Source organism: Sturnira hondurensis, unplaced genomic scaffold (genome assembly GCF_014824575.4).
Source record: "Sturnira hondurensis isolate 20B ecotype Veracruz unplaced genomic scaffold, ASM1482457v3 Scaffold0007578, whole genome shotgun sequence".
NCBI lineage: Eukaryota > Metazoa > Chordata > Mammalia > Chiroptera > Phyllostomidae > Sturnira > Sturnira hondurensis.
The window spans coordinates 558,167-575,660 of record NW_028080209.1 but is presented as its reverse complement, the minus strand read 5'-3'; positions in this window follow the sequence as shown (position 1 = coordinate 575,660).

The window sequence follows — 17,494 nt, the reverse complement described above, 5'->3', positions numbered from 1 at the left end:
ATGAGAACTGAAGTCGTGCGCAGTTTCCCCGTACTGATAGGGAACTTCGAAGCAGCATGGGAAATACTGAGGTGCAGAACCTGCAGCTTGAGCAGGTTGCTGTTTGAAAATTATTATACAACTGCTGCCTCTGGATGATAAATCGGCGGGAGATGCTTGGTGCTTGAGTAGGTTAGGGAAGCTGTATGAGTTTTCTTTTCTAACATGTATTATTTTCTCACTGGAAAGGGGTCATTGTATAATCTTCAACTTCCACAAGAACGTAATTATTTCTTCCATTGTTTAATATGAGAAATGTTCCCTTTCTGAGTAAAAATAGGGGTACTTGAGAAGTGAGGTATCCAGAACCCCAAACTCTAGGCGTTTAGACAGTGCAGAAGCTGCACATTTCTTGATTTTTTTAAAAAAGGGTCCTGAGAAGATGACCAGGTGTGTAACAGGGTGCAGCCAAGAGGAGGGCCCCAAACAGGGATTTGGAATGGGGTCCAGAACTCAAGGTGTCCAGGAAATATTAGAAAGACATACAGGATGTCTTCAACCCACAGCTGCGCCACAGGTGTGAGCTGGGGGAAGGGACACATGGAGCAGGGCCATTGAGAGTTGTTTTGCATAGCAACAGCTCTGACATGGTCATTTAACATATCCACAACATTTAACTGGTTTCATAGATATGTTAAATAGCTGTGGCCATGCTTTGAGCCAGGGGGATGGAAATGACTTCCACCCAAGAGGTAAGTGGAAGGCAACTCCTGCTGGTTACAGCACCTGCGTGAGAGCTTGGAGAAGATTGGCTTTATGCCATGGGGCCACGCCTGCCCAGACTCACCATGGCAGCCCAGTAAAGCTGGAAGGATTCGGGAATGCTGGCAGGTGTAGCCGATTGTAGGAGGAGTCGGAAATGGGGCTGCAGAGGAAGATTGGCGCTGGGATTTAAACCCATACTCAGCAGCCATTGAGGAGAAGACCATGCACTTTTGGCAGAGTGGGGACCCCCTCAGCCTTGGTAGAAAAGGACCACATGGTTTGGGGGTGCTCTCTTTGGCCACATGGCCTAGGAAGCAGGAGAGACTTTGCCTGGAAGAAGGGTGAAAGGGCTCCTGCCAGTAAGTCATGAGAAGATTCCATATGACTTCAGACTGAAATCCAAAGCTGTAGATCCTGACGGCCACACAGCTGATGGTGCTGGGAGCCTGAATCTACATCTTTTCCTGAGATATGGTACCCCAAGTAGGGCAGAGGGAGAAGGAAGCATTGTGTGCATCTGTGTGTAAAGGACTTCGATATTTTAATGAAGATATTAGGTTACTACTTTAAGTCTGTATAGCTTTAAATAAACATCTCCTTTCCTTTTCACAAATCTCTGGCATTGAGAGACATCTTTCCTCCAGCGGTGGACAAGCAAACCTAGTGGGAAGTCCTTTTGTTACCCAACAGAGGTGCAAGGGTGGGGCAATACTTGGCCCACCAAGGGATGCCAAAAAACTGCTACAGAAAACAGAGGGCCCTCCCAAGGAGGGTATACTAATATCTACTGGGCTCTCCTGTCCGCCACCAGTTGGAAAGACATCTCTCAATGCCAGAGATTTGTGAAAAGGAAACAAAATGTTTATTTAATGCTATTCAGGCCTAATGCCTCCATTAAAATATCAAAGTCCTTTAGGGTATACACCTACATACACACACACACACACACCCCGCGCTCCCTTCTCCCGCTGTCCCAACTCTGGGTACTGTTAATCAGGAAAAGAGCACACGTCCGTTTTTCCAGGCAAGATCTCCAATTAAGCCAAAGTCATGTGGCATCTTCCACTGGCAAGAGTTCTTTGTACCAAGTTCCAGTCAAAGTCTCTCCTGCTTTCCAGGCCACTTGGCCAAAGGGAGCGCCCCAAAGCCGCGTGGGCCTCTTCTACCAGAGCTGCAGGGGTCTGCACTCTGACCAAAAGTGTGTGTCTTTCTCCTTCACCTGGCCGCAGGGATCTCCATTCTGGAAAAGCTGCGTGGTCTTCCCTTTCTCCTGGTCTACCTGGGCAAGAGGAGGTCTTAACTCTGTTGAAACCGCATGGCTCTCTCCCCTCACCTGGGCAAGAGGGGGTCCTCACTCTGCTAAAGCCACATGGCTCTCCCTCCAATGGCTACTGCATCTGCCTTTTTCCAAAACAGCAAGGCTCTTCCCCTCACCTGGGCAAGTACGGCCCCATGTCCTAGAGCCAATCCATTCCAAGCTCTCACGCAGGCACTGTCTCAGAGGATCAGCCCCCAGTTACATCCTGGGTAGAAGCCACTCACTTCTCCCTGGCTCAAAGCTTGGTACAGCTATTTAACATATCTATGAAACCAGTTAAAAGTTATAGGTATGTTAAATGACCATTCCAGAGGTTAGCTGCAAAACTGTTGTTATGCAAAACAACTCTCAATGGCCCTGCTCCCTTTGTCCCTTCCCCCAACTGACACCTGGGGGTGGTGGTGAGGACATCTTAATAATATTTCCTGGGCACCCTGAGCTCTGGACTCCATTCCAAATCCTTTTTCTGGCCCTCCCCCCACCTCGCTGCACCCTGTATCACTTTTGGTAATAGCATATCGTACTCCTCTTGACCCAGTTCTATAACAGGTGTACAATTTCCACTAAAGAAAATGTGGTTCAATCTGTATGTCTTCAGAATAAAAAACTTAAAGGTCTGGAGTCTGTTGCTTATTTTACAGGATTGGTGTGACTTTCTACAGATATTAAAGGAAACTTACCTCCTTTGGAAGGTGCTGCTAAATTAGAATAAGTTTCTCAGATGGAGGATATTAGAAAGTAAAAATCAATTGTTACCGAACAAGGGTCCAAGGGGGGGGGGGCAATACTTGGCCCACCCAGGGATGCCAAAAACTGCTTCAGAAAACAGGGGCCCCTCCCAAGGACAGTATACAAATATCTATTGGGCTCTTCTGTCCGCCGCCAATTGGAAAGACATCTCTCAATGCCAGAGATTTGTGAAAAGGAAACAAAATGTTTATTTAATGCTCTTCAGGCCTAATGCCTTCCTTAAAATATTAAAGTCTTTAAGGGTATACACCTACACAAACCCACACACAGCACTCCCTTCTTCCACTGTCCCAACTCTGGGTACCGTAAATCAGGAAAAGAGCACACATCCGTTTTTCAGGTCACTGGCACTGTGAGCTGTGTCGCCTGTCCAGGCAGGATCTCCAATTAACCCAAAGTCGTGCAGCACCTTCCACTGGCAAGAGTTCTTTGTACCAAGTTCCAGTCAAAGTCTCTCCTGCTTTCCAGGCCACTCGGCCAAAAGGAGCACCCCAAAGCTGCGTGGGCCTCTTCTACCAAAGCCGCACTCCACCAAAAGCGCGTCTTTCTTCTTCACCTGGCCGCAGGGATCTCCATTCTGGCAAAGCTGCATGGTCTTCCCTTTCACCTGGCCAAGAGGGGGTCTGCACTCTGCTGAAACTGCGTGGCTCTCCCTCCTAATGGCTACAGGGGTCTACATCTTTCCAAAACAGCGTGGCTCTTCCCCTCACCTGGCCAAGAGGGGGGTCTTCACTCTGCTAAAGCCACATGGCTCTCACATAGGCACTCTCTCAGAGAAGCAGCCCCCAATTCCAGCCTGGGTAGCAGCCACTCACTTCTCCCTGGCCCAAAACTTGGCCACAGCTATTTCACATATCTATGAAACCAGTTAAGGGTTATAGATATGTTAAATGACCATTCCAGAGGCTAGCTGCAAAACTGTTGCTATGCAAAACAGCTCTCAATGCCCCTGCTCCATTCGTCCCTCCCCCCAACTGACACCTGGAGGGCGGAGTGAGGACATCTTAATATTTCCTCCAATATTCCTGTACACTTTGAGTTCTGGACACAATTCCAAATCTTTTCTGCCTCCTCCCCCCCTTGGCTGCACCCTGTATCACAATGTCTCTCAGGTTCAGTAGAGGACCTGTTTTTTAGATTACTATTAATTTATATGAATCCAAGGCAGGAGTCTCAAATACACCCCAGGGAAAAAAGAAACTAAACTTTAAATGTTCATAATACTTAAGAGAAATTTTAGGCTGGAATAAAATTAAAGTGCAGTGTCAGTGAACCTGGGTTCCACTGCACCCTGTATTTAAGAGGATGCAGAGGAAAATTCCAATCTGTTACTTACATAATCTGGTTCAGGAAGTTAAAGAAGTTAGCCTTCAGAAAATGGAACACTTCAATGATTTTCCACTTGGAAAATTGTTTTAAAAATTAAAAACTGTATATCCTGGCTGGTGTAGCTCAGTGGATTGAGCTCAGGCCTGTGAACCAGATGATTGCGGTTCGACTCCCAGTCAAGGCACATGCCTGGGTTGCAGGCCAGTTCCCAGCGGGGGACTCACGAGAAGCAACCATACATTGATGTTTCTCTTCCTCTCTCCTTCCCTTCCCCTCTAAAGATAAATAAATAAAATATTTAAAAAATTAAAAACTATATATGTATTATAAAGCCTTGGTTCAAACTAGTCCCATTTGTTTATTTTTTCTTTTGTTTCCATTGCCTGGGGATATATATCCAATAAAATAGTGCTACCAGCAATGTCTGAGATTATGATGCCTGTGTTTTTTTTCTGTGATTTTTATGGTTTTGAGTCTAACATTTAAGTCTTTGATTCCTTTTGAATTTATTCTTTTTTTACTATATTTTATTGATTATGCTATTACAGATGTCCCATTTTTTCCTTCCCTTTGTTCCCCTTTGCCCTGCACCCCACCTGCCCCAAGCATTCCCCCCATTTTTTCCTTCCCTTTGTTCCCCTTTGCCCTGCACCCCACCTGCCCCAAGCATTCCCTTCCCCTTAGTTCATGTCCATGGGTTGTATATATAAGTTCCTTGGCTTCTACATTTTCATACTATTCTTAATCTCCCCCCATCTATTTTGTACCTACCATTTATGCTTCTTGTTCCCTGTACTGTTACCCTCATTCTCTCCCCACCCCCTCCCACTGACAACCCTTCATCTGATCTCCATTTCTGTGTTTCTGTTCCTGTTCTAGTTGTTTGCTTAGTTTGTTTTTGTTTTTAGGTTTCGTTGTTGATAGTTGTGAGTTTTTTGTCATTTTACTGTTCGTATTTTTTATCTTCTTTTTCTTAGAAAAGTCCCTTTAACATTTCATATAATAAGGGTTTTGTGACAATGAACTCTTTTAACTTGAACTTATCTGGAAAGCACTTTATCTGCCCTTCCATTCTAAATGAAAGCTTTGCTGGATAGAGCAATCTTGAATGTAGGTCCTTGCCTTTCATGACTTGGAATACTTAGTCATATTCCAGCCCCTTCTTGCCTGCAAGGTCTCTTTTAAGAAATCAGCTGACAGTCTGATGGGAATTCCTTTGTAGGTAACTGTCTCCTTTTCTCTTACTGCTTCTAGGATTCTCTCCTTCATTTTAATCTTGGCTAATGTAATTATGATGTGCCTTGGTGTGTTCCTTCTTGGGTCCAACTTCTTTGGGACTCTCTGAGCTTCCTGGACTTCCTGGAAATCTATTTCCTTTGCCATATTGGGGAATTTCTCCTTCATTATTTGTTCAAATAAGTTTTCCCCTTGTGGCTCTTCCTCTTCCCCTTCTGGTGCCCCTATAATTCGGATGTTGGAATGCTTAAAGATGTCTTGGAGGTTCCTAAGCCTCTCCTCATTTTTTTGAACTCTTGTTTCTTCATTCTGTTTTGGTTGAATGTTTATTTCTTTGTTTTGTTCCAAATCTATGATTTGAGTCTTGGTTTCCTTCTCATCACTGTTGGTTCCTAGTATATTTTTCTTTATTTGACTTTGCATAGCCTTCACTTCTTTCTCTAATTTGCATCTGTAGTCAATTGTTTCTGTGAGCATCCTGATCACCAGTATTTTGAACTCTGCATCTGATAGGTTGGCTATCTCCTCGTCACTTAGTTGTTTTTCTGGAGTTTTGATCTGTTCTTTCATTTTGGTCATATTTCTTTGTCTCAGCACAGTTGTTATGTTGCAAGGGGTAGAGTCTTAGGTATTCACCAGGGTGGGGGCAACCCACTTTGCTGTGCTGTGGCACTGTATGTGGAGAAAGTGTCAGAGAGAAAACAATGCTACTTGCTTGGTTCTTGCCCCAGCTCTAGTCACCTTCGCTGCTACCTACAAGCAAATTGGGCTCTTCTGGTGCTCATTCCCAGGTAGGTTTGTGTACATTCTAGGACCCTGTGGATCTCTTCACAGAACTCTCCTATGAGGCTGGGGGTTTCTCCTGCTGTTGTAGCCCCCACAGGTTTTTACAGCCAGAGGTTTTAAGGCTTTAGAGTCCCAAGCTGGAGCCCTGGGTTGCGCAATCTGTCTTGCTGTCTAATTGTTCCTCCTGGCTTTTCCACATGAAAATGTAGGACACCCATCTGCCTGCTACCGCCTTGCCAAGTGTCCTGTCTGTTCTGGCTGCCACTCTCTGCTCCTTCTACCAGTCTGGATGAATGTTTCTTCTTTGTATCCTTGGTTGTCAGACTTCCTCACAATTCGATTTTCTGGCAGTCTGGTTGATTTCATTTTTAAATTTGTTGTTGTCCTTCTTCTGGTTGTGCAAGGAAACAAAACATCTACTTACATCTCCATCTTGTCAAGAAGTTGAAATTACATAGATTTTTAAAGGAATAGAAATCACACTTATAATGATGATAAATAACTCATCAACATGAAAATAAATCCTCTATGTATGTCTATAAGAGATGCACTTTCAGCAAAATTTTACTTTTTAAAAATTTATACTTTTAATTAATAATTTTATTTACCAAAATCTGTATTATTTATATTGTTTTGGTCAACTGTGTATTTCTAATAATTGTAATATTATCTTAATCCATATAACTGTGTCAACACTTAGAACAGGAAATACATTAATTTTTTAAAGAACATAGTTTGTTGCAAGGAAGCATAATAGATGGATTAAGATTTCCAAGAACAAATATATGAGGGGAATCCCCAAAACCCAGAATTTATTTATAAAAAATTGTGTATTTCTTGGATCTTTAAACTTCAGTCACCTTCAAAGTGCTCTCCATTTGATGCAATACATGTATCAAGATATTTTTTCACTGCTCAAAAGAGTCTTTGAACTCGATTTTGATGCCTTTTAGTGCTTCTGCCACTGTTTTTTGTTTCGCCTCTTCCACATTGGCAAAACATTTCTCTTTGAGGACTTTTTTCTTTAGGGAAACAAAACAAAAAACATAATTGCCTGGAGTGAGATCTGGTGAATAGGGAGTGTGGGGCATGGGGGCCATTCTGATTTTTGGTCAAAAACTGCTCAACACTCAGCATGGTGTCGTAGGTGTGCTGGTAAATCACCCATCATGAAATGGGCAAACACACTGAGAGTCTTCAAAAAAATTTCACTGAAGCCAAATACCACTTCTCACAAGAACACCAGCTGGTACACGATACAGATGGGTTCCTAGAACACTCACCTAGTGGGGGTAGCCTGTACTACAAGAGGGTAGCCACCCTCCAGAAGATAATTCTGATTTTTGGGGGGGATATGTACCCCCTCATATATTATTGAATATATTAGGATGTAGCCAGGGTTGAGAACTGAAAAGAAAAACAGCTCTTAAGAAAGAATTCATTTGTGGATTTTTTTTATTCTTACCCCAGGATTTTTTTTATTATCATTTTTAGAGAAATAGAAACATCTATATGAGAGAAACACTGATCAGTTGCTTCCTGTATACACCTGGACCAGGATGGAAACTGCAACGTTTTGGTGTGTGGGATGATGTTCCAAGCAACTGAGCCACCTGGTCAGAGCTGTTTGTGGATTTTAAAACTTAATTATGGGTGTCAAAAATTATGGTATTTAGATTCCACTGGATATGTGACAGACTGATTAAAACTTGTATTTGTATATGTTAATTGTTAATGTAGATAATATGTTGAAATTATAGACCTTGCAATTATTTAAATCCATGCTGAGAGTTTCCGGTCACCCTAAGCTGTAGGAGGTGATCTTTTATAATTCTCTTGCAAGAGATGTGAGGGGAAGACCACTGAAACAGTCTGCCCACTTCCTGTGTTGCCCTGACAGGAACACGGACATACAACTGAAGAAGAGACTTTGTTGTCAGCAGAGACTTGAAGAAGGAAACACTAAAGGAGAGACACACTAGCCTTGAAGACTTGGCATTCTGTAGGGCCTGCCCCACACCCCAAATCACCAAACCCCAAAGCTCCCTTGAACTCACAAGACTGTTCTTAAATTTTCAGCCATTCTTCTCCACAGCAAAGAACCAAATTTCCTTTCCCTTATATTTGAATCACTTCCCCCTTTTTACTTGAAGATGAGGATATTATCCTCTTCTGCTACCTGTGAGGAGAAAATCACCCCTGAGGCCAGGGTGGAAGGTGGGGTGGTGGTTTCTGAGGTCCTAGAGTAAACCATTAAGCCTAAAGTAGTATAAATATTTTAATGCTTGACCCAGATAGAATCTGGAAACAAGGAGGAAAGAAAGGCATAAGATTGGACAACTACACTTCTAGAAGTCTGTCCTGCAGCAGTGGCTCCTGCTAATGAACCCTGTATCTAGGGATGATGCCAGGTTTCTTTGACTCCAGATTTGCTCCTCATATAGACCTGGGGTAGATATCTCTTTGACTAACCAGTCACACAGTTGTGCAGCACCACTTACACATGCATACATGCTCAAGGCACTTGTTCTTAAGTATGGTACCTGGTTTCCTTCTATTAAATCACTGGTGAAAAATATGGAAAATGCAAGAATAGAATTCTTGAAGTGGATCTTGTGGTGGAGATAGGGAGGCACCATATCTCAGGTGCCTGGATGCCCTTCTGGCCACTGTCCAAGCTCCTGACTCTGTGAAGAAGCTGGGGAGACCTGAAGGCACACTGGGCACAGGGAGCTCAGCCCACAGGGGCAGGCCATCACTGGCAGAAGCCTGATACTGGGCACTGGGACTCCTGGAAAACCTGAACTGCTGACTGCAATTCTCCATCTTGACTGCTTCTAAGACTGACAACCAAGCTGTTTCCACCAGGCCCTTGGCTCACTTCCTCTGACCAAAGCAGCAACAGGAACTCACTTGAACTTGCTGGCTGGCCCCCTAGGCTGTGGCTTCTAGGCCACACCTACTGCCTGTCAGGCTCACACTTGCCTGTGATGATCATACTCCGTCCCATCCTCTGTACCACACAGTGAGTCACCGTCTCTGGCCCTAGCGTAAGAGTGGTGGCATATGTGTACCTGACTTATTTAGAGTGAGAAACCCACAAGTCAGGATGAAGAGGCCTGGTATCCTCACTCTCATTCTACTTGTTTTTCGTCTATATTACTGAAAGTCCACTCTCAAAACCATAACACCAAGTAAGGGTAGACCATCAGTTACATCCATTATAAGGATATATATTATAAAGAGATTAGGAGATGGCTTATGATTTTCTTTGGCCTGGAATCCTGGTCTTGCTTAAGGCACCCTGGGTGGCTCCTGATTTCCCTGGTCTAAGAAGAGATTCCCTTCTCCCCATGTCCCTCTGGATCCCATCCCCATTTCAGGCTGAAGGATGCAGATGTGAGACCCAGAGGGTGGTGTCTGAGACAGAAAACCACTATTGCAAAAACTAAGGCCACCTCAGGTTAATGGGAAGGAACGATACATCCAAACAAATGTGAGAACTGAAGGGGAAAATGCACCACCCGAAGTATCTCTTGAGACCTGATTCCTTTAATGATTCCACCAGATCAGGAGTGTTAAGGTAATCTGTGATGCTGTAACCAGAAAAGACACCGGCCTTTGGGCTGCCTGTCACTACCAAATCCAATAAGCAATGACAGCGATTGAATCTTTATCGGTGCTTTATTCAGATGGCTGGTGATCTGAAAAGATGGTGGATTCATACCCTAACAGACCATCTTCCCTTCTCTTTCCTGGCCAGAATTTTATAAGGTGGGGGTGAGTGGATAAACAAGGTGTGGTGAGGGCTTTGAAATTCAGGTAGGATTAGATGAGTGAAGCTTCAGCATCCCTATCCTGGGCAGTTAGCTGTTCCCAGGGGAGGGTGGTGGTCTGGTCTCCCTGGAATACAAAAGGTCCGGATGTCCCCAGGCGGTAACCTTCTAGCAGTGCCCTAGGAAGCCGTCTGTTTTCCCAAGAGCTAGGATGGGCTTTAACTGTAGTTTCTGAAACAAAAGTTTTAACATACACATTACTCGCTAGACTTGTAACTTTTTACCTTAAGCTAAAATTTTCCAAGTCTTAAGTCTCCTATCTGAGAGGTTTTCTTAGGCTCCGCTGAGAAAGAAATGCCAATCAGCCATAAAGTAGGCAATAAAGAGCTTTATTGGGGTTTGTGCACCCGGGTGAGGTTCCCCGGTCTGCAGGATGAGGCCGGGGAAGTCACACCCAAGCAGGGAATGTCATCGGGTTTTATTTTTTAAAAAAGATTTTATTTATTTATCTTTAGAGAGGAGAGGAAGGGAAGGAGAGAAGAAGATAAATATCAATGTATGGTTGCCTCTCATGGGTCCCCTGCTGGGAACTGGCCGGCAACCCAGGCATGTGCCCTGACTGGGAGTCAAACCGTGATCTGTGGTTCAATCCACTGAGCTACACCAGCCAGGGCTCCTGGGATTTTATTTTCATTGGCTCCCCGTGAAAGCTGGGGATTGGTGCCCTCTGAACAAAGCAGCAATACAGCATTGGTGGTCTCTTCCTCAGACTCAGGTTACTGTGAGGATGTCCGTCCGCCTTGGCAAAGTCCAGCCAGAGCTTTCTCCTATCCCCGTCCACCCTAACACTATCAATGTGGGTTGTGAAAGAATTCACAAAGAGAAGAAAGTGCAGAGAGCAGAGGCTTTAAAACAAATTTTCAAAATTTTAATTGTTGTTTAAGTACAGTTTTCTGTCAGAGAGCAAAGATTTTTTGTTTACTTTCCCAAGAAAGGGAAAGGGCTGTGTGCGGAGATGTGCGCCTTGAGGGGTCGGTAATGGGGTGGTTGTACAGCAGGTTGTTTCAGTTAGGCTGCGACTTGTTTCCATATTATCTCTGGGTGCAGGGTCAGGTCCGGGTCGTCGTGGTCGGGTATGTCCTGTTTTGTAAGTTCCTAGAGCCTCGGTGCCTTGGGGGCGCTTCTAGTAATTTTCTAGTCCGGAGGATTAAGGCTCATAAAACAATTAGGGTCAGTCGTGCTTTATGGCGTTCAGCTAGCTCTGGGAAAGGGCCTGAAAAGGGGACCTTTGTCCTGTTAAGGAGCACTCAGAGTACACTTCCTACAAGTAAAGGGTCTTGAACGGTTTAGGCTGACATGTCCTCTATTTGGTCAGGGAGGAGACCCATTTTCATTGCTCCTGTACCTCACAGGGCCCCAAGGAGGTACATTCCGAATGAGGAATCTAGAGGTCCAAACCCCTCCTCATTCCTCGCGCTGGGTGATTCCTGGGGGACACAATTACCGCCCCAGACCTTACTCTGCAGTGGCGTCTCCTGCACATTCTGCAAGTATATGCAGAGAGCCTCTGGATGCCTTCTTCCTCCAGGCAGGCGCTCCAGAACACTGCATACAAGCGTTTCCCATTGAACCTGGGGTTTAGAGATGCAATGTCCACTTCTGTTGGGGTCTCAAGGACCGAGTGAGGGCTCGCGAGAGAAGCATAAATCGCCATGCACCATCCCCCCACCTCCGGGCTGATGCACCTCACAGCCAAGGTCCAAGGCTTCGCTCAAACCCTCTGGCCCCACCCACCTCAGGTCTTGAAGCTATCTATGATTGGTCCCGCCTAACGCCACTCAGGGTTGGGCGTGGTGAGTGCGTAGAAACGTCAAGCGAATTTACAGTTTAAATCCCAGCGGGGTGGTTCTCCGTGCTGAGTGGGAGGAGAGGGTGGGGCCAACCTTCCAAAGTCCCTCCCTGGCTAGAGATTGCCAACCCTTGGGCATCACCCTGAGGTTTTCTCGGCCTGTCCACGCTATTCCCACGCCTGGGACTGTGACCTGGTACTTCATCTTGCCTCCTCAGACTGAGACCCCAGCCTTGACCTGCACCTGGTAGCCAGATGGGGCGCAACTCAGAAATATCCCTAGTCAGCGTCTGCGCTATTAGGGTGGTCAGTGTCGCGGGCTGTGAAAGAATTCGCAAAGAGAAGAAAGTGCAGGAAGTAAAGGGATTTTACATTTACTTCCCTAAGGGAGGGAAAGGGCCGGGTACATAGAGATACACCAGCCGTGAGGGGTGGGGCTTCGAGTTTCTATTGGATTGTAATTGGATTACAAAAGTGGGGGGTTGTTGTTGTGTAGCCCCTGGGCTGTTGCGGTGTTGTAACTGGAGGCTGGAGTTTGTTCCAATGTTATCTTCTGCCTTTGGCTGCAGGGAGCGGGTTAGTTCTGTTCTTGCTTTCTAGTAATTTTCCATCCTGGGGGCACAAACTCAGGAGAGTAAAAAGGCAGTCATGTTTAACAAGGTCAGGCCTGCTCGCAAGTGATGCCACAACAGCAAATGGGGAACGACTTTAATGCTTTTACTCGTGACCCCGGGCAACCTTTCCTGCACTCCAGGGTGGGCTTCTGACCTTCCCACCCCTCACAGTGTCTGGTCGCTGGGCCAATTATTCATTTGCAGGGAGGATGGGGGAGGGGAGAGGTAGACTGGAGGAGGAAATAGGTGCAGAGTCGGGAGAGGAGGTGGGATTAAGTTGGGGGCCGGGGGTAGGAAGTGTTCCTGTGCCAGCATTTTCCTCTCAAGTATAGTTTCCTCTCAGCAGGACTCTGATGGCTTCTTCCCTTTCCAGCGGGCCAAGAAAAGAGCAGGAGGGGAATTTCTAGTAGCGCCGTTCGGTTCTTTCCATGCTGCGGCATGAATCAAGAACTTAGCAAGTAAATTCACTCTAGCCTACCTGATAGATGCGGATCTTGAGTAAGTGGAATCTTCCCCACTGGCAAGTGGCAAAGACTCCTTTATCCCCGAACAGAATAACCTGAAAGCATTGGTCGTGGTCCTAGGTCCACTTCCAAACCTCATCCACGACCCTGAAAGACTATATATATATATATTGTATTAGTGGAATGTCATAAATTATAAATATATGCAGTATAATATTATATAAAAAGCATATAACAAATATTTTATATATACATAGTTAAATAGTATAGAAAAAGATAGAATGAAAAATACCAGCCTGCCCTGGCTGGTGTAGCTCAGTGGATTGAATGCTAACCTGAGAACCAAAATGTTGCCAGTTGGATTCCCAATCAGAGCACGTGTCTGGGTTGCTGGCTAGGTCCCCAGGAGAGGTTGTGCGGGAGGCACAGCACACATTGATGTTTTCTCCCTCTCTATCTCCTTCCCTTCCCCTCTCTAAAAATAAATAAATACAATCTTTAAAAAAAAATAAAGAAAGAAAATACCAGCCTGCATCACAGATAGTGAGCGTAAGTATAGTTTTATGGAAAATACATAACGGAAAAAAAAGAAAAAAATATATATAACGGTCTTTTAAGTTTGGAAAACACTGATTCCTACCCGTGAAATGAACTCCTGGAGAAACACAGAGGCCTTCTCTGAGCGCCCCTCCTCTCCCTTACACTCATCTATAAGGAAGGGAACACTGAACCAGTGACCCTCCTTCAGGCAATGGCCCGTGATGGAAATGGGTTTTGCTCTCTCTTTGAAAATAGCTGCTAGTTGGGGGTACCATACAATGATTAATTAACTCATTTTTCAGTCACATTGAATGCTTCTTTTTAGTCATCATCTATAGAAAGAATCGAATTCATTGTTGAATGTCTTCCCACAAAGGGAACTCAAAGCCCTGTTTGCTACACCACCCGCCAGTTGTACCAAATACTTAAGGAAAAGTAATTCTAATCCTAGACAAGTTTGTACAGAAAATAAAAGAGGATATATCTCCTCATTTTATGAAGCTAGCATAACTTTTATACTAAAAGCATGACAAAGACATTAAAGAAAGAAAAATTATGTCAGTCAGACTCATGAATATAGATACAGATCCCTAAACACAGGTTCCCATGAGCTTTCACACAGGGAAAATGAATCCACTCAAATAAAAGGTATCATTGATTTCTTGGGAAAGCTGAAGATTGTGCAGTAGCACTTCCTTCCCAGAAAAAGCAAGGAGAAGATACGAGGTTGGCAAATGTAGGTTTACAGTTGTGAGTACAAGAAACAGAGTTTATTCTTGTATTATTATTGATTAATTATTGTATTATTTATTTGTATTACAACTGTTAACCTCCTTTAGCCCAACCCTGTAGAAGAGAAAAATATATGCATAGCTTCCTTCAGTTTTCTTCCTTCCTTCCTCCCTTTCTTTTCTTCTTCTTGTCTTTAACTTGGAGTGGTGGCTTGTGGTTCTTGGTTACTGAAGAGGAGCAGCCAGTTGGATCCCCTGTGTTCTGAACCATGTCTGCCCGCAGGGTGGGAATACACTCCATCTTAGCTTCGTTTCTCACAAAGAATTGTTTCAAATCAGATGAAATTATTACTTGATCAACTCAGAAAAGCAAATGATAGAACATGTTGGAATAACAACCTGTTCTATACCAGTAGTTTTCAAAATGTGGTCCCTAAACCAGCAGCTATAGCATCCCCTGGAAATGTATTAATATGCAAATTCTCAAGTCTAACCCCAGACCCACTGAATCAGAAATGGTGGGTGTGGAGCCTAGGAATCTGCATTTTAACAGCTCTCCAGATGATTCTGATGCACTCGAGTTTGGGGCCATCTGCTTTGATTAAACAGTGACTTCTTGCAAAATTCTCTAGACAAAAATCAACAACATAGTAAAATCTCATAATTTTTCTCACTTTCTAATAGCTCTGGATTTTCAGTACAAATAATTCTTTAACAAAGTTTTGATTTAACTAGGGAAATATAACAGAGGTAGGTAGGCTCCCACTGAGGCCCAAATGGAGACTCATCTTACTTGACTTTTCCTAAAAATATTTTATTTATTTATTTTTTAGAGAGAGGTGAAGGGAAGGAGAAAGAGAGGGAGAGAAACATCATTGTGTGGTTGCCTCTCGCGCACCCCGTGCTGGTGGCCCAACCTGGCCCATAACCCAGGCATGTGCCCTGACTGGGAATGGAACCTGCGAACCTCCAGTTTGCAGGCCGATGCTCAATCCACTGAGCCACACCAGCCAGGGCTTACTTAACTTAAAGAAAAAATTTTTTTTATTATGGGTTAATTTTTAGGCTCAACATGGAATCACCCTCCTTATGTCCCCACTCCCTGCTTGGTTCTGTCATCCAACAGTCCCTCACACTTTGTTTAAGAAAAACCCAGGAGAACCATTTTATTCTGTATGTGAGAGAAAAGGGAAATGCTGATGATTCTTTTTGGGTCTGACAAAAAAATCACAAGTAATTTTACCTTTATGTAGATGAAGATGTTAACATTGTCACCAGAGCATTAAATTATTAAGATGAGTGGTCAAAATTACAGATTTTTTATAGATTAAGGATCATTTTAAAAGGTCTGTTCAAAGTCGTGGAGGTCTAGAGGTTTGACAAATTATCTTTGTTAAAAATATTTATAAAGACAGATTTATGTTAAAAAATACATTTGTTGTTCACCCCTGCTTTTGGGGCAGAAAAGAACCTTTTTTTCTTCTTATTTGGCTGAGAATTTTGTCACCAGCATTTCAAAGCTAAGAACTAAAATTTAATTATTGGCATTGAATTAAAAAGAGGCAGACCCTTTTAGAAAGTCAAATTTTATAATGTGAAATGGAAAATGCTATGATAGAGGAATAAATGGAAAATGCTATAATGCAAGATCTTTTAAAATTGAATTTATTGGGGCTATATGGTTAATAAAATATATAGGTTTCAAGTGTACAATTGTATGGTATGTCATCTGTATGTTGTATTGTGTGTTCACCATTGAAAGTATAGTCTGCGTCTGTACCATTTATCCCCTGTTTACCCTCTTCTATCTGCCTCATTCCCTTTCCCTCTGTAGTTGCCATGCTGTTGTCTGTGGTTTGGTTTTGGGTTTTTTTGGCTTAATTCTTTCACCTATTTCACCCAGTCCCCCAATCTCACTCCTCTCTGACAGCTGTCAGTCTGTTCACTGTACCTATGAGTGTATTTCTTTTTTTTTAAAGATTTTATTTATTTATCTTTTAGAGGGGAAAGGAAGGAGAAAGGGAGAGAAATATCAATGTATGGTTGCCTTTCATGAGTCCGCTGCTGGGAACTGGCCTGCAACCCAGGCATGGACCCCGACTGGGAATCGAACCCCGATCGTGTGGTTTGCAGGCCTGCGCTTAATCCACTGAGCTACACCAGCCAGGGCCCTATGAGTGTATTTCTATTTTTTTAATTTTGTTCATTAGAGTCCACATATAAATGAAATCATATGGTGTTTGTCTTTCTCTGACTGGTCTATTTCACTTAAAATAACACTCTCTAGGGTCCATCCATGCTCTCATGAAAGGTAGGATTTCCTCTTTGATGACTGGGTAGTATTCATTGTGTAAATGTACACAGATTTTTTATCCACTTACCTACTGATGGGCACTTGGGCTGCTTCCAAATCTTGATTATTGTAAATAGCATGGCAAAGAACATGGGGGTACATGTATTCTTTGTTTAAAATTGATTTTAGAGAGAGAGGAAAGGGGGGAGAGACAGAAAAATATCTATTGGTAGTCTCCAATACACACCCCAACTGGGGATTGAACCCGAAACCTAAGTATGTGCCCTCAATGGGGATCGAACCCACGACCTTTTAGTGTATGGGCTGATGCTCCAACCAACTCAATCAGTCTGCCAGGGCTATTCTTTTGTTTCAGTATTTTGGGTTTCTTTGGATATATTCCTAGAATTGAAATCACTGGGTCATAAGGCAGTTGCATTTTTACTTTTTTGAGGAAACTCCATATTGTTTTCCACAGTGGTTGCAGAAACTACATCTTACCAATAATGCATGAGAGTTTCTTTCTCTCCATATCCTCACTCTTGTCATTTGTGGATTTATTGATGATAGCCATTCTGACAAGTGTGTGAGGTGATATCTTATAGTTTTAATTTTCATTTCTCTGATGATTAGTGACATTGAGCATCTTTTTATACATCTATTGGCCAGCTACATGCCATTTTTGGGAAAGTACCTATTCAAGTCCTTTGCCCATTTTTTAATTGAAGTTTTCATTTTTTGTTTATTTGTTTGGTATTGAGTGGTTTTAATTTTTTATAAATTTTGGATATTAACCCCTTATCAGAAGTATCATTGGCAAATATATTCTCCTATTCAGTGCCTAGTCTTTTCATTTTGTTAATGATTTCCTTTTCTGTACAAAATGTTTTTGTTTTGATGTAGTCCCATTCGTTTATTTTTTTCTGTTGTTTCCCTTGACCCAGGCTATGTATGAAAAAAGGTATTGCTTTAAGAAATGTCTGAGATTTTATTGCCTTAGTTTTCTTCTAGGACTTTTATAGTTTCAAGTCTAACATTTGTCTTTAATGCATTTTGCATTATTT